The sequence below is a fragment of the Miscanthus floridulus genome, chromosome 2 (genome assembly GCF_019320115.1).
Source record: "Miscanthus floridulus cultivar M001 chromosome 2, ASM1932011v1, whole genome shotgun sequence".
Lineage (NCBI taxonomy): Eukaryota > Viridiplantae > Streptophyta > Magnoliopsida > Poales > Poaceae > Miscanthus > Miscanthus floridulus.
The window spans coordinates 149,396,779-149,413,012 of record NC_089581.1 but is presented as its reverse complement, the minus strand read 5'-3'; the positions used below and the strand labels follow the sequence as shown (position 1 = coordinate 149,413,012).

The 16,234-nt window shown below is 43.7% G+C and overlaps 1 pseudogene; it reads right to left on the bottom strand.

The window, feature by feature from the left end:
• Nucleotides 1-5,299: 5,299 nt before the first annotated feature.
• LOC136540066 (protein high chlorophyll fluorescent 107-like) lies at nucleotides 5,300-11,498 on the bottom strand (annotated as a pseudogene).
• Between the last annotated feature and the right edge of the window lie 4,736 nt (nucleotides 11,499-16,234).

The following is a 16,234-nucleotide window of genomic DNA, read 5'->3' as shown; positions in this document are numbered from 1 at the left end:
TATCTTTGAAAAGGCCTCTAAATATGGTGTTTCAAGCCTTTGCATTCCATTTCTCATAATTCACCTCATCGCCTTGTAGGTGTGTGGCATCCTAAGGTTTTGGGAAACCTTGTGAGGTGGCTCTAAGTATTCCAACATCTAGAGCTTCTAGATAAGTCTCCATGTGGATTTTCTAATAAGGAAAATCATCCTCCTCAAAGATAGGAGGAGGTCTATTCCTGTGAGACATCTTTCTCTAGGCGGTTAAGCCTAAATACGTGAGCACGAGGCTCTGATACCAATTGAAAGGATCAAGATGCCCAAGAGGGGAGTGAATTGGGATAATTCTAAATTTATTTACAATAATTAAGTCCTATGGTTAGCCCAATTAACCCCTTGTGCCTAGAAAGTGTTTCTATTGATCTACTGCATAAAAGTTTAGCAACCTATGTTCCAATCCTACTCTAGCATGATAATTCCATGAATGTAAATGATAAGAATTGAATTGCTCAAAGTAAAGAGAGAAGAAGGAACGCGGCGATGTTTTGCCAAGGTATCAGTGAGTCGCCACTCCCCACTAGTCCTCGTTGGAGCACCCGCGCAAGGGTGTAGCTCCCCCTTGATCCGTGCAAGGATCAAGTGCTCTCTATGGGTTGATTCTTTGACACTCCGTCACAGTGAATCGCCCACAACCGCTTACAACTTGAGTTGGGTCATCCACAAGCTCCGCCGGATGATCACCAAGCTCCCAATCACCACCAAGCCGTCTAGGTGATGGCGATCATCAAGAGTAACAAGCACGAACTCTCACTTGACCACGACAAGCCTAATGAGAAGGGTGGATGCACACTTTGCTACTCTTGCTTTCACTAATGAGGGCTCTTTGGGATTCTCAAATCTCAATCACCTCACTAGGACCTTGCTCTTCTTGGCACTCTTAAAGGTGTTTCTCAGCTGTTGGAATGAGCAAAAGTACCCCCTCACACGAATGGAGGAAGTATTTATAACCTTGGTTGAAAGACGAACCGTTATGTGCCTCTACGGGGTGACCAGATGCTCCGGTCAGTTCTCCCCAAACTCCAGTGTTTAAGATGTGACCGGACGCGTCTGGCCACGATTTTCCCTCTCTGGAACCTTAGTGGAGTCGACCGGACGCTGGCACCCAGCGTCCGGTCACTCACCTCTCAGCGTCGTCCAGTCGCGTCCAGACGATTTCACCTTGATCAAATGAACTGACTGGACTCTGCGCCAGCGTTTGGTCACTCCGGAACCAGCGTTCGGTCAGCATTTGACCCTCCATTCACTTTCAACTCTCGATTATATGTGAATGAAGTTTGCTCCAATGGATCTAAGGGCTTTTTAGGAGCTACCTAGTGCTAGATTTAGCAAGTGTGCACCACACCTAACCCACTAGACTCACCTAGGTCAAGCTACCCGTCAATACCCCCTTAATAGTACGGCCAAAGGAAAACCAAAGTCCTAAACTACTCTAAGTGTCTCCTCAACACCAAACGGCACTTATAACTAGTCCATCCTTAACCTTGTCGTCCATCCTTTGAAAACCAAAACAATTTCCATCGTAGGGGCATGACCACCATGATAGCCCAATCGATCTCCACTATTGTGACCAAACTTAATTGCCTCTGCAAAACACACGTTAGTCACAATAATCACGTATTGTCATTAATCACTAAAACCCAATTAGGGGCCTAGATACTTTCATCATCAACTAGAATAGCAGCTTCACCCATATCCTTTTGCATCTTAGCTGTCATGGTAGGGATAGGCACTACTTCCCTAGTTGCTTCCTCTACCCTCTCATCTACAGCTTTAAATCCCATTGCCTCATAGACTTTGTCCTCATCAGCAGTTGCATTAGCACAACTATCATCATTGTCATATGGTAGTATGGTTAGATTTGCCCAATCAATTGGCTCAGCTACATCAGCAGGCACAGAGGGAGGAGGGGGAGTACTGTAGGTATCACCAGTGCCCCTACATTCTCAAGGGCAGTATTAGAAGCTCTGCCACCACCATTACCATGAATTCCACTGCCTTCACCGGTTGTCACACTAGAAACACACCTTCTACCAAAACTAGCATTAACAGACTCTCCATGTTTGTTGACCACATCAACTACAAGAAAAGCAACCCTCTCAGCCATATGTCCTTTATCAGCTGCCAAAAATGCTCATCCCTTCTGACTTTCTATTCAGAACCACTGTTAGTGTCAAGAATCCAGACTGCTAGAGTTTGTGATGGATCCCAAATGATCTTTGTGGCCATCTCCTCATGAAATTTCTCTAGGCTATACTGCAAGTTTCTATCCAACCACAGTTCATGCTCTTGATCGGCCATTTCTACTAGCCCATACTCCCCATCCGCGACAAACTTAGGAACCTTAACAACTAATCTAAACGCGTTGCCAAGATCAATCCTGACAGAATGTAGCCACGAAAAATAAATCAACGAGTTAGACAACATCCTACACGACATGGTTCGTACACAAGATCTACCATGAATGCAATGAGATGGAGTGATTGATCTTACCAAACGGGACAGCCGGTCCAATCCATTGTTTGAGGAACTGGGTAATAGATCAGCGGCCTAAGCAAAGATGGACAAAAACCAAATCAAATCGACGAACCCTAACCCTAATCCTTAAATCAACGCAACAATGCAGACCGTGGACAGGGTTCCAAGCAGGAACATACCTTTACACCATCACCAAAGTGCTCGAGGAGGACATGGCTCGCGGTGGGGAGCAGCGTTGTGCGCAGCAGCGGTGGTGGCTGGCGGGCGTTGTGCGCGGACCAGAGAAAGGAGAAAGAGGAGCGGATGGGAGAGAGTGGAGTGGGCCGCGGGGTAATACAGATGCTAGGGGCAGGGCGGTCATTTTACATCGACCTGTTGACTGGGATCCGAGCTGGACAGCGGAACTAGCGTACCACGCGAGCAAAAGTGGCAAATGTGTATCGTTTTTCTCTCTCCGATGCTAAAAACGTAGCGCCAAACATAAAACTGCTATCTCAGGAGTCGCCATTCGTAATAATAGTAAAAAGTTAAATATCCCATGTTTTATGGCCTCTGTTTTCTGCTCATAGTTTCAATTTTTTTTGAACTGTCCTAGTTTTACTTTTACCACTGGTGTCTGTTTAAAAAAAGAAGAAGTTTGGACATAGTCTCAAATTGGATTCAGAAGGTAGCATTCCCACATCTAAGAAAAGAGTTGTATCTTTTTTTAGATAATGGTTTCCCCAGTTTTATTCCTAGACGAAAAACCAACATTCAGTTTAAGTTCACACCATCCCCAAATGCGCATCACTTGAAAAGCCAGAAGCATCACTTTCGGCTCAAACAGAGTTTGCTACCCAAGTCATGACTCCAGCCCTTCTCAGTCTTGTTGCTTGTACCATGATCACCCTCTTTGGTGACATCTTTGTTGTCGTTGTTAACACCACCGAAATGTCACTCCAGCTTTTTCCCTAAAAACACCAACGTTACTATATTTCCATGAACTCCAAAGAACAGCCGAGCAACAAACATTTTTAAGCAAATATTTCTTGCCACCAATCCCGGGTTCGAGTCACGGTCTCCTCGTATTGCACAGGCGAGGGTAAGGCTTGCCACTAACACCCTTCTCCAGACCCCACACAGAGCGGGAGCTCTCTGCACTGGGTACGCCCTTTATTTCTTGCCACCAATCCACCACTTTGGTACTGACTTGAAGCTTGACCCAATGTCACAGTTTTAAGTTTTGAGACCAAGGAACAAATCATATTCATTTCTCTTTATCTCTGTTTTGCTTTATTGATTTGTTTGCCTTTTCTTCATTTGAGATTTGACATGAGTTTAGCATCATCATTTGTAATAAAATCATCAAACTCATTAATCATTTAATTATTTTGTCATTCAACCATCAAAACCCACGAGAAGACCTTGATGCACTTTCATTTGTAAAGCTACTAGGAGGCCTTGATGCATTTTCATTTGTAAAGCTACAAGAGGTACTCCAAACCTTCTTAACAAGGTCATGGTAATCCTCCCTTTCTAAGCACCACTTTCTAAATCTAAAAAGGTTTTGTTTTCTTGAGGAGTTTAAGCAAAAATCCATTTGCTAGATAGATGGGATGACTTAGGACATGTACGGTAGAGATCCACTCCCTTATTCTCTGATGAAGTGATTCTAGTGGAGTAGGGTGGAGAGGAGTTGAGGGTCTATTTGGCAGAGCTCCAATTCTTGATTTTTAGCTCCATCTCCTTGATTCTGTGATGGAGTGGTCTTGTGGGGAAGTAGAATGAGTAGGAAACGGTGAGAAGCCGGTTTTTGTAGCTCCTAGTGTAAATGTAGAAATGATTCTTGTCTAATCGCCACTAGAATGTGATTTTTTGTTGTTGTTTGGTTAAGCAAGAGTGATTCTCGGTGCTCAAGGAGCACAGCCAAACTGCCCAAAGAAATTATTCTAGTAGGGATTTGAATAGGGTGCAACAAAGAGCGGGTTATTTAGCTCAAGATTCCTAGTGTAAATAGAGAAGCGATTCTCGTCTGCTTCTCGCTAGAATTTATGCGATCTTTTACTATTTAACTGAGCATGAGTTATTCTCATGGAGAACCTGCTCCAAGGAGCGCTACCAAATGGAATACAACTCTGAGGGCAGCTTTGACATTAATCAAAGGGTATTTCTGCTACATATGAGTAGATATGAAGACTCTCTCTATGAAAGCCATAATTGGTTACTCTTAATCGTTAAACCAGGTATAATCCCTAGTGGGATTGTTTATTTTCATAATGGTCGTCCTAATGCTAGAAACCATAGTAGTTTCTATGCTTGCCAAATCATATAGACACCACATATAAACCATATTTTCAATAGATAGTTTTTTCAAAATACATTTTTGTCCAATCACATATCTTTTCTCTCCATTATCTACTTATCACATCTCTTCGTGTAGACATAGTTTCTTATCTAAGAAACAATTTCCTCTCCTTTAATTCTAATGCCACATCACCATTTTGGTTAGTGGCACCTTAATTAATGAACATAGAAAACATTCTAGTTTCAGGGTTGAGAGTACTTAGCCCCAACTATCAATCCGATCATTAAAAGCAGTCAAGCAGCAATCCAGTGTAAATTAATGGCTCCATTTTCCTCGTCCTTGTGGTACTTTACTAAGTTTATGTCTCCTCCAACTAAGATGAGTCCAGACCAAGATTGTAAAATAGTGGAGCTCAAAGGACTCTTGCTTGCCTTCCTCTTAAGGACTACCATAAACAGAAATAGATATCCAAATAAAAAGGGTTATTTATCTCTCTTTTCCCTCTTGAGATTTCTTAGCTTGTGCTATGCTGGCATTTCTAGCATTAGTATAAGGTGTTGAAGTTGACATTGGCATTTGTCAGAATATTTCTCGATAACTTAGTCGGGGAAATTATGTAGATAAAGAGTCTAATTTATGTACAGAGCTAGACATACTACAAATGGTGGCAGAATTACATACAAGTGGCTGGAATGACAATTAACAGGTGATTGCTACGGCAGCGGCAGGGGTCGTCCTCTCCTCACAGATATCCACGTATTGCAATTCACGATACCTGCTACTGTCAGTGGATTTTACCGGTGGAAATGAGACAGACCGATCTGGAAAGTTTACGGGACAGGGAGAAGAGGGAGTGGCTTCCTGGGCAGCCCCTGTTTCCTCCTCTGAGAAACAACACCCCTCGGGTCAGAGCCCTCGAGCACGGCATCCAGCTCCGCCGGGTTGAGGGCCAACCTCTTTTTGATGAAACCATCCAAATCGAAATCACTTGTTGGAGTCCCCGTTGCTTCGCTCCCGTTGTTACCAGCATCATTGCTCGTAAGGCCAGAGGAATCTAAACCTACAGCCGCAGAAGTTTCTGAAGACTCCCCAGCTGCAGAACTCCTGGCAGTGCTTTTAACATCATCTTGCCTCGTCGGCCTAGAAGGCTGATCTAGGTTTAGCAGCTTCTTCACGCTGTCTAGGGCAGAGTCGATGATGTCGAGGAAGCCCATAACCCATGAGGCATCATCCACAACTTCAGTTCGCTGCCAGCATGGAAAACAGTCAGTGGCATTGTCAAGGATATCGTACAAAGATAAGCTGGACACTAACAATTATAGTTCATGGTCCGAACTACAGACACACACCGCATGAACAGATAAAGATGTAGCTCTGCAGGCAACCTCAACTAACCTGCTGAAAGTAAAGGTTCCGAATTTCTTCAGCTCGAACTGGATCCCCCTGTTCCTCCTCAAGTGTTGCCCATGTCATCAATGTCACCTCACTTTGAGAGTTTATACTCAGCGAAGACCTCAACAATCTTCTGGCAGCCGTGTAGTTACCAGCATGCTGTTCTAGGACTCCCCAAGCCTACAAAAGCATGGCAGCCCGACAACTATTTATGGAACAGAAAATGGAACACTAGCCTATATACAGTACCGAAATCAGCACCGAAGCTTCAGTCTGGTAATTTTAGACCCATACACTAGATCACAGTAAAATAAATTTAATTCCGGTTACTTGTATACATTTCTGGCAAACTAGATTCTTCAGTAATGCAAGCATTCATATTTGAAAACCATGATACACTAATTCATCAAGCACTCAAATGGTCTTTTGAACATACAATGACATTAAAGATAAGTTGTTTCTGACAGTTTGACAACTACCAGGCTAACTGAATGATATGCTTTACCTGAAGACAACGAGCAGCACATCCATTTGTTGAATTAACTGACAAAGCTCTTTGATAGAGGGCCCTTGCTGTTCTTGCATTTCCTTCTTTCCATTCCATCCACCCCCAAGCCTACAATATAATCTATGGGTCATTGCTGAGTTTCAGAGAGACATAAATCAGCAGTAGTGCATATACAATTAGACACAAGTATGACAATGCATATGTACTTGAAACAATAGAAAACTGTTTCTAACAGTTTTAGAAAACACAAAGCTTTTACTTGTGTATATCAGGTGCAGTTAGCTGACGATCTAAGGCTTTCTACTGAAAGAAATTTACTCTCACAGTTTATTGCTGGGGATGAAGGGCAGGCCTGGTGCAGTGGTGAGAGCTGTCTCACTGAGTCACCAGGTCGTGGGTTCGAAGCAGCCTCTCCGTAGATTTTGCGGAGGAAAGGCTTGTCTCGGTTTATCCCTTCCCCAGACCCCACTCATGTAGGAGCCTCCGGCACTGGGTTTGACCTTTAGTTTATTGCTGGGGATCTTACGTGAATATAAATCCAAAGTTTCAGCAACAAAAAAAAATATTGTGAATTCACCATTCACTGGACCTAATCACTCCCCGAATCATTGGATTGTATATATGCAGTCATTTGCACTGGGAAGGTAAACAACCACAACACTTATAAGTTCTAATGCTAAGAAGTTTCTCCCAAAAAGAAACCTCTATCCTCTAGTGGTAAGAAGTGCAAGAAACAACATCATACTGAAAGTAACTGTATATCCATGCAGAACATCCTGTAGGGAATAAAGAAAAAAGAATCTCAAACAGTTTTTTGTAAAGGAAACTACATGGACTTTGTAGTCAGATAAGGGAGGCAAGTGCAGAAAGTTCTTACTATCCAAACTGGCTGATGCCTTGGATCAATCTGAGATGCTTTTCTGAATAACACACGAGCAACATTCGCAGATGAAAAGTTGTATTCCAGCAGTGCAAGTGACTGGAGAATTACAGGGTCCCTAGGATTTACAGCATGTCCAATCTTAAGCAACTTCCTTGCCCTGTCAATACTACTTTCATTTGCCTCAAATAGTGCCCAAACATGCCATGAGAAACGGTTTTTAGGACTAGCCTGGACAGCCTTCTGCATTAGAAAATTTGAAGTTATACACCACACATTGGAAAATTTTAGAGGGATGTCATATATGTGACAAACCATCACATTCACATGTTAATATAGAATGTCAAAACAACAGTGCAATATAACTTGAACAAACGAAGACAGATCTTCTATGAAAAATTTAGACAAAGGAAGACTGAGCCCATAGTAATGCCATTTCTACACTTCAACTGACTCATGAACATGAGGAGACGCTCAGATATATTTTGGAATTTACAAAATCATTAATGACAGCAATAGTTAACCTAGAAAGGGAATACGATTTATTATCTCAAAGAGCTTTCTGGCCATGGCTTTGTTTCCTGCATGCATTTCTACCTGAGCCCAAGCCTACTAGAAAGTTGTCATACATAAATGCACAGTTTAATAGAAAAGGCAACTATGCAGTTTCCTTTCGTGCAGAGAAAATGAATAATTATGAAGCAAATACTTACTAGCAAGCTTGCACAACTTTTCGGATTGGATTGAGTGGCTTGCTCGAACAAAGTCCGTGCTTGTTCAATGCGCTCTGCTTTAGCTTCAAGCAAAGCAAGAGTTTGGTAAATATACTCATTTCCTCCACAATATTTCAGGGCTTTCCCAAGTAGGTTCCGCGCCTTTTTTATATTTCCTTGTTTTATTTCTAAAATTGCCCACCCGTGCCAAGCAGCAATGTGCTTTGCATCAGCCACAGTAGAAGCATCAAATAGCTCGCGTGCCCTTCGAATATTTCCACTCTTGCTTTCTAGGACTGCCCAGCACTGCTTAGAAAAGAAAACAACAAATTCATATACGGTCACATGCTTTGTTGGATTTGTCCTTAAAAGAGTGAATTATAGATGCATCATGCATGGAACAGAAATAGTTACGGTTGTAAAGGCACAAATTGCCCTGACCTCACCAGTCTGGATAGTGATTTCAGCATCTTGTATATAATTCAGTCATAAGGATCAAATGATTTCTTTAGATGGTCCAAGTGATTAGTTTTCGGATGTGTCAGTAAAAGTTAACAAAATGATCCTGATATGAGGTTTCAGTCCCTTCTAATCTTGAAAACTTTACAGGATAGCTACAACTGGGAGACCCACCATTGTTTCTACAAACAAAATAGTGTGTGATGTATCATGTAACAGGCTATGCTCTCCATCTATTTGCAAGAAAAGCAGACAAGCAACTGGCATGCAAGGAATACAATTACTGAACTGAAGCCCAAATGCCCAAACTGCCAGTTGTTGAATCAAATGCAAAACAACATAATCATACAATTAGGATAATGCTAACTCACGTGCCTTCAAATTTAACAAAATTATAGTTGCAGAGTTTCCCAAACCGGACATAAGGTGTTAACATCCCCATGTTCTACATCCTTTGAGGAATGTGGACTCAAAATCGATGACAGGGTCGATGGCCAGGTTTGTGAAGGTTTAAATTCACTCATCATTTTGGGGGTGTGGGGGACTCATTGCAACCATTGTGTCTTCGATGGTGCTTCTCCCTACCTAGATGGTGTTGTATAGCTTCCTATGGAGGAGATGAGGCTTTGGAGCCAAGCTAGGGTGCAAGGTGTTTCTTATCACCTCTCCCTTCCGCCCCAAGAAGTTTAGTTAGTTGTTTGGATCTTGTTTCTTTTGTAATACCAGATGCATGTGTTTATCCTTCTTGTTTCTTGTTTTTGGGTGTGTGTTTTGTGTGGGGGTGCTAGACTCCTTTTCTTCTTCTTAATATAATGATATGCCATGCTCCTGTAGGAAAAAGTCGGTTTTAGGAGGTTATTCATAAAAACACCAAGAGACATGAAACCCCTAATTATTACACTATTCCACGAGGGTATACATGTAAAACGACCAAGACAGTAATCACCCTGTTCTGCAGCACTACTTCAGCAGTACTTTTCAGCGAACGAACAGTGTTTTCCTCTCACAATATTTCAGCATAAGCATCAGCATAAGCCAAATTTCAGCGAAACAAACAAGGCATGGCCGACGCTTGCTAATGGTCAGAGGCACTTGGTCCTTCGTGGACTCATAAGTACTCGTTGTGTGGCAACGGTCATGTGTGGATGCAGTGACATGGCACGACTCGGCTTGAAGGCAGTAGGTGACGATGGTAAAGCACGTCGTGATTAGCCCTAGGCAACGGCAGCGACAACGCGCCCTTGGATAACCTCAAGGCGCACAAAGACCGAAGGTTGAAGGAGACGCTGACAAGTGGGCCCATGCAACAATGGTCGCTGTCATGTGGGCTCTAGTCGTGCCAGCGAGGCAAAACGACCACTCGAAACATGACCGTGGGCTCGAGTCGTGCCAGCGAGGCAAAATGAGCACTTGAAACCACCTATGGCTTAGATTAAATGATTTTGGATAGGTAAAAGAGGTAGAATACCTGGTTTTGTAGGTTAGGGGTAAAATAGACTAACATCAATAGTTTTGGGTTTATATAGGCCCTGTTTGAAGCTACTTATCTTTGATGGGCTTATTTGATAAGGAAGCTTTTATGATAAGCTAGCTTTTGTCAAATGAGAAGCTGTGAAAAGTCTACCGTTTGGCACACTGTGGGTTTTCTCCATCCCATCTTCTTCTGAGTGCCCCAACTCTGATTGACAGCCATAGATCCAGAGCTCTCCTACTGCACATCCATGAACTTGCAGTTGATGCTTCGATGATTTCACAGCTCAATTGGATTAATCATTTTTATTCGGCCGGCTGGCAGAGTTCCAACGACTACTCGTACGCATGCTCTTGATGCAGATCCACGAATCCGGACAATGGAGGTAAAGTAGACTAACATCAATAGACTTTTCCCTCTCCTACTTGTTTGAGGAAAAAAAAACATCTTGCATATAGGAACTTTATAAAATGGAGCATATGAACTGATCATGTGCAAACCTGCCAAATGTATGGGTTTTCGCCTTGCGTTGCTTGGCATCCCCTTTCGTACACCGCTCTAGCTTTGTCATACCTTGACTGCTTGCTGTACAGCTTCCCCAATGCCACATACGGACGTCCGTCTTCCGGCCAGAATGAGATACATTGTTCATATTTCAGAAACAGAGCATCAAATCCATCAGCTCGCAACCCAACAACTTGCCCAAAAGTACTCAGTACGAGCACACAACACGCGTTTAATAGTTTCATGCTGCCTTGATGCGCTAGGTAGAGAAACCTTCTGCTCGTGTATGAACTCCTAACGCGTAATGCTATGCTATAATTCTCTACGTGCTCACCTTGTCGAGAAGCTTCTCTGCTTCAGGGAACTCGAACTTCCTGGTGTGCACTTTGACGCGGTAGAGCCAGAGCTCGAGATTGATAGGCAGCGGCCGCTCGCCGGCCGCGGCGGCGAGCTCCCCGTCCGCTGCGGGCTCGAAGGGCGGTACCTTCCTCGCGATCTCCGCGAGGCCCCTGTCGACTGCCCCGCTCATCGCCTCCCCCTCGAAGCGGCCGCCGTCCCGGTCGGACCCGCCCGCCGCGGCCGCGCCAGCCGCTGCAGCCGCCGCGCGCGGCGCAAGCGGACGGAGGAGTTGGAGGAAGATGATGCGGAGACGGAGGCGGGTGCCTTCGGGCCGGGGCTCGGGAAGAGTGGGGGCGGCGTGGAGGGGGACAGGAGCCGCATCGCCATGGATGCGGGCCGAGCTCGAGTGGAGCTTGTCTGTTGCAAATCGCCAGCGGGGGAGAAAATTGGAAATTTGCCCTAAGTGGGCTTGCCGCTGAAATACCTCACGAAACAAGTCCAACACGTTATAATGCTATTTTAAGATTTAAATCTATTTTTAATATTTTCATCTAAAATTTTAGCCTGAACTGATCATTTTACTCCTGAGCTCATTGACCTCTGCCCCTCTCATCTCTCCCCCTCTTGTTCCCGTCGCCTCCCCTTCCTCTCTCCCTCTCCCTCTCTCTCCCGAGGTGGCGCAGCGCGAGCGGTCCCCCTCCCCTCTTCCTCTCCCTCAGTCTCATCTTTCTCCCTCTCCCTCTCTCCTGCTGTGGCCGTTTATGGTGCTCGTGCCCGATGCCAGTGGGTCTCGGTGGTGCCACGGTTGGCACAGAGCAGTCTTAGGTGCTCCCGTTTCCTTTTGTATTTTGGGATTTTGCTTTTGCCTCTCTGATTCGTCCCTTCGATGACTTCGATTTGTGTTCTAGGGTTTGGCCTAGAATGCCTGCTGTTTCAATGTTTCAGCCTGTTCGCTTGTTGGTTTCAGCCAGCTCAAACCAGCCAGCCAACAGTGTTTTCCTCTCACAATAAACCAGCACCAGTCAGCCCAGAAACCAACCAGCGAACATACCGTTCATCTTCTCTGTGTTTATCTGTGAAAGGACGGCACCAGTTGGCAATGACACTACCAATTCGTGTTCTAGGGATTGTGTCTGTGATTTTATTTTTGCAGCTTTTTTCTTAGTTTTTTCCTCCCCCGTTCTTGCTTCGATTCTTCATTTTTAGACCGATTTCGTTCTTTTTTGCTCAGATTCGTGCTATGACATGAGTTGATGCTACCCCTTAAGTGAATTTGATTGAATCGAGTCGAACACGAAGAAATTGAACGAATTTCGTTTTTGGGGAGTTTTTCGTGTTCTTGGCCGTGATCTAATTTTCTCAGAGTTTGGGTTGAAATTGGACGATGATCTCTTAGAGTATGCTCACCAACTCCCTTGTGATGGCCTGTGAAAAGTTTGGTCGCGATTTATTTTGATTTGGTCTAGTTTTTCGTTGATTTTATGGCCGTCAGTTCGTAGGTAGTTGAATTTCTCACAAAATTTGGGAGTGAATCATGGAGTTTTGAGTCGGATTTCGTCGATTTTGTTGTCGCCCTTTTTCTGTTCTTGAAGGCATCGGTCTCCTGTTTTTCTGCTTACACACAGGTTAAAGCTCTAGTTTGATTTTGGTGAATTAATGAAACCCTAAGTGCTAACATAGTTTATCAAGTGATCATAAGATAGGTAGCACATTCTAAGTTGTGAAGTAAATGAAGATCATGACATGATGATGGTGATGCCATGGTGATGATCAAGTGCTTGGACGAAAAAAAGAAAGAGAAAAACAAAAGGCTCAAGGCAAAGGTATAAATGGTATGAGCTATTTTGTTTTAGTGATCAAGACACTTAGTGAGTGTGATCACATTTATGATTGATAGTCGTACTATTAAGAGGGGTGAAACTCATATCCAAATACAGTTATCAAAGTGCCATTAGATGCTCTAACTCATTGCATATGCATTTAGGATCTAGCGGAGTGCTAACACCCTTGAAAATGTTTGTGAAAATATGCTAGCATATGTGCACAAGGTGATACATTTGGTGGTTGGCACATTTAAGCAAGGATTATGAACTTCACTGGCGTCCTAGACAGAAAAGACGAAGGTCACTGTAAGTGACCGGATGCTGGTCTCGGTTGAACCGGTGCGTCCGGTCAGTGGCAGCAGAGGGCGCACAGCGTCGGTCTCTGACCGGACGCTGGGTCACTTAGTGGCCGGACGCTGATAGGCTACGTCCGATCTGGTTGACGTGGTAGCGCATAGGGGAGTCGCCGTGTGACCGGACGCTTGGTGTGTCCGGTCGAGCATGACCGGACGCGTCTAGTCGTAAAAAAATCATCTCTGGATGCTTACTAAAAATGACCGGACGCTGGGGTTCAGCGTCCTGTCACTTTGAGCTGCTGCGTCCAGTCAACACTTGACCGTTGAAATCGATCTCTCAGTATTTGAAGAGAGGGGACACGTGGCGTGCATCGCACGACCAGACATGTTGTGCCTAGTGAAGGGGTATAACGACTCTATTTCGTGGGGGATTCTATTTAAGCCCCTAGCTGGCTCAAGTTCACTCTCTTGACCATTTATATTGACATAGCAACCTTGTGAGCTTAGCCAAAGCCCTCCCACTCATCTCTATCATTGATTCATCATCTTTGTGAGATTGAGAGAGAATCCAAGTGCATTGCTTGAGTGTTTGCATCTAGATGCACTTGGTGTTCGTGTTTTGCTGCAGGATTCACTTGTTACTCTTGGTGGTTGCAGCCACCTAGATAGCTTGGAGCAGTGAGGATCGTCGAGCAGAGGTTGGTGATTGTCTCCGGCTCCGATCGTAGTGATTTTGAGGGGTTCTTAACCTTTTCCCCGGCGGAGAGCCAAAAAATACTCTAGTGGATTGCTCGTGGCTTATGTGATCCTCATATTATGTTGGTTGTGCGGCACCCTATTGAGGGTTTGGCCTGTGATGCCAATTAATGCGTGAACCTCCAAGTGAGTGAATCACCACAACGAGGACTAGCTTACCGGCAAGCAAGTGAACCTCGGTAAAAATCATTGTGTCATCATTTGATTCCGATGTGATTGGTCTTCATTGTTATTTATTCTTGTGATTGATTGGCTCCTTCCTCGACATGGCGGTATAACCTTCTTGCTTACTCTTATTATATTACCGCAAACTAGTTGTCAAGCTCTTTAGTGTAGCTAATTGTGAGAGCTTGTTAGTTTGGTTAGTGTAGCTTTTTAGTTAGCTTTTGAGAGCACACTAACTTAGTGTAGTGTCATAGCTATTGTGTGGATAGAAACTATATAAACTAGAATTATGGTAGGTAGCTTGCTATTTTAGTAGGCTAGCGCAACACTTGCTTCGCCTCATAATTGTCTAACCGGTTTGTTAAGTGTTTTTGGTAGAAATTTTTAATAGGCTATTCACGCCATTATGACCTTTCAACAAGGTCGGACAATAGGGCCAGCGCAATGCGCCGCTCGTCCTTGGCTAGCAGCCCCGATCACTCACATGCAGTAGGCAGGTAGCACCTGTTGTTCTTCGTTTCTTTCTGCTTATTCGTCGTGGGAGGCTGAGCAACAGGAGTCGTGTGCCCCAAGCGCCAGAGCAGCGCTCGGTCCAGGTGGGCACTCGCCCAAGCGCCCAGGTCCAGCGACCGGCCGCTCGCCTAGGTGCTCTGCTCAGCAGTGAGCAGCTTCACCGCTCAAGCCCCTCTCTGTCTTCCACCGTCTCTCTCTGTGCCCGGCGACGAGCAGCACCAGCGTCCGTACTTCTCTCTCTGCTTGATTCTGTTCCTGAAGACGGCTTTCCATCCTCACACAAGTCCCAACTTCTAGACTTAAACACGCGGCAACTCCTCTCGTGGGCACGATCGTGTCGTCTCAGCTTTTCTTCAAGTTCTCTTTTTTTAACTTAAAAAGAAGAAGAAAAAAGAACATGTCATTTTCTTCCCGTTCTCTTTGGCAATGGAGCTGCTCGCCTGTTCGCCTTCTGGCGAGGACAAATGCCCTCAGACAGAGTGGATAGGGCATTGAGAAATGCAAACTGCAACTTGTATATATGACTGAGGTGGTGTTTAAATCCAGAAAGTAAACTTTAGAAATGTCATATTGAATGTCACATCGGGATGTCACGTGAGAATGTTCGGATAGTAATAATAAAATAAATTACAGAAGTCCTCAGTAATCCACGAGACGAATTTATTAAGCCTAATTAATCTATCATTAGCACATGTTTACCGTAGCACCATGCTATCAAATTATGGACTAATTATGCTTAAAAAAATCGTCTCGCAATTTATTCGCAACCTATGTAATTAGTTATTTTTTAGTCTATATTTAATACTATATGTATATATCTAAATATTCAATGTAATAGGGAGTAAACTTTAGAAAGAGTAACTAAACCAGGTCTAAACCAAGATATCGTAGAAATAAAACCATACTGCGAACCAGAAACTAAAAAAAAAACTAGCGGGATAACCACGAGTCTTTCCATAGCGTAGAGTATTCATTCGTCCAAAACAAAAGAATTCATTCGTCCGAAACAAAAGAATTCATTCGTTCATAACAAAATAATGCAATTCTACTTTTTTTTTATTGGGTACATAATGCAATTCTACTTTTGTCCACAGTAAAACTTTTTAAGTTTAACTTACTTTATAAAAAAAGAGTATAAACATTTATACAACTCTAAATAGGTATGTTTTGAAAATATATTTAATGCTAAATCTAAATAATACTTATTTAGTATCAAATAATATCTATAGTTCTTTGTATAGATTTGGTCCCTATTTAGAACGCATGATTCTGAAGACAGGAGGATAGAAAAAACATAATAGGATTAAAATGCCCTGCAATTAAAATCTCATAGGAATCAAGAATACGTTAAAGTCACTAATGAAGCGTTTATACTCTACATAGGAAGACCAAAAATCATCCGGTTCAAAGGGGAACCAAAATCTAGCCAACGGTCTTTAAGGGTTTTTTTTCGGATACAACTTAAACGCACACAACCCACACGGTCCACACTCACACCATACGCATGCGCGTCCGTACACACGCAAAGAAGAGATTGGGAGGCATCGCTGCCTCTAATGCGCGGGAAACATGCAGTACCACTGAACGCGCACGCGTACGTGTACCCTAAAATTTCTA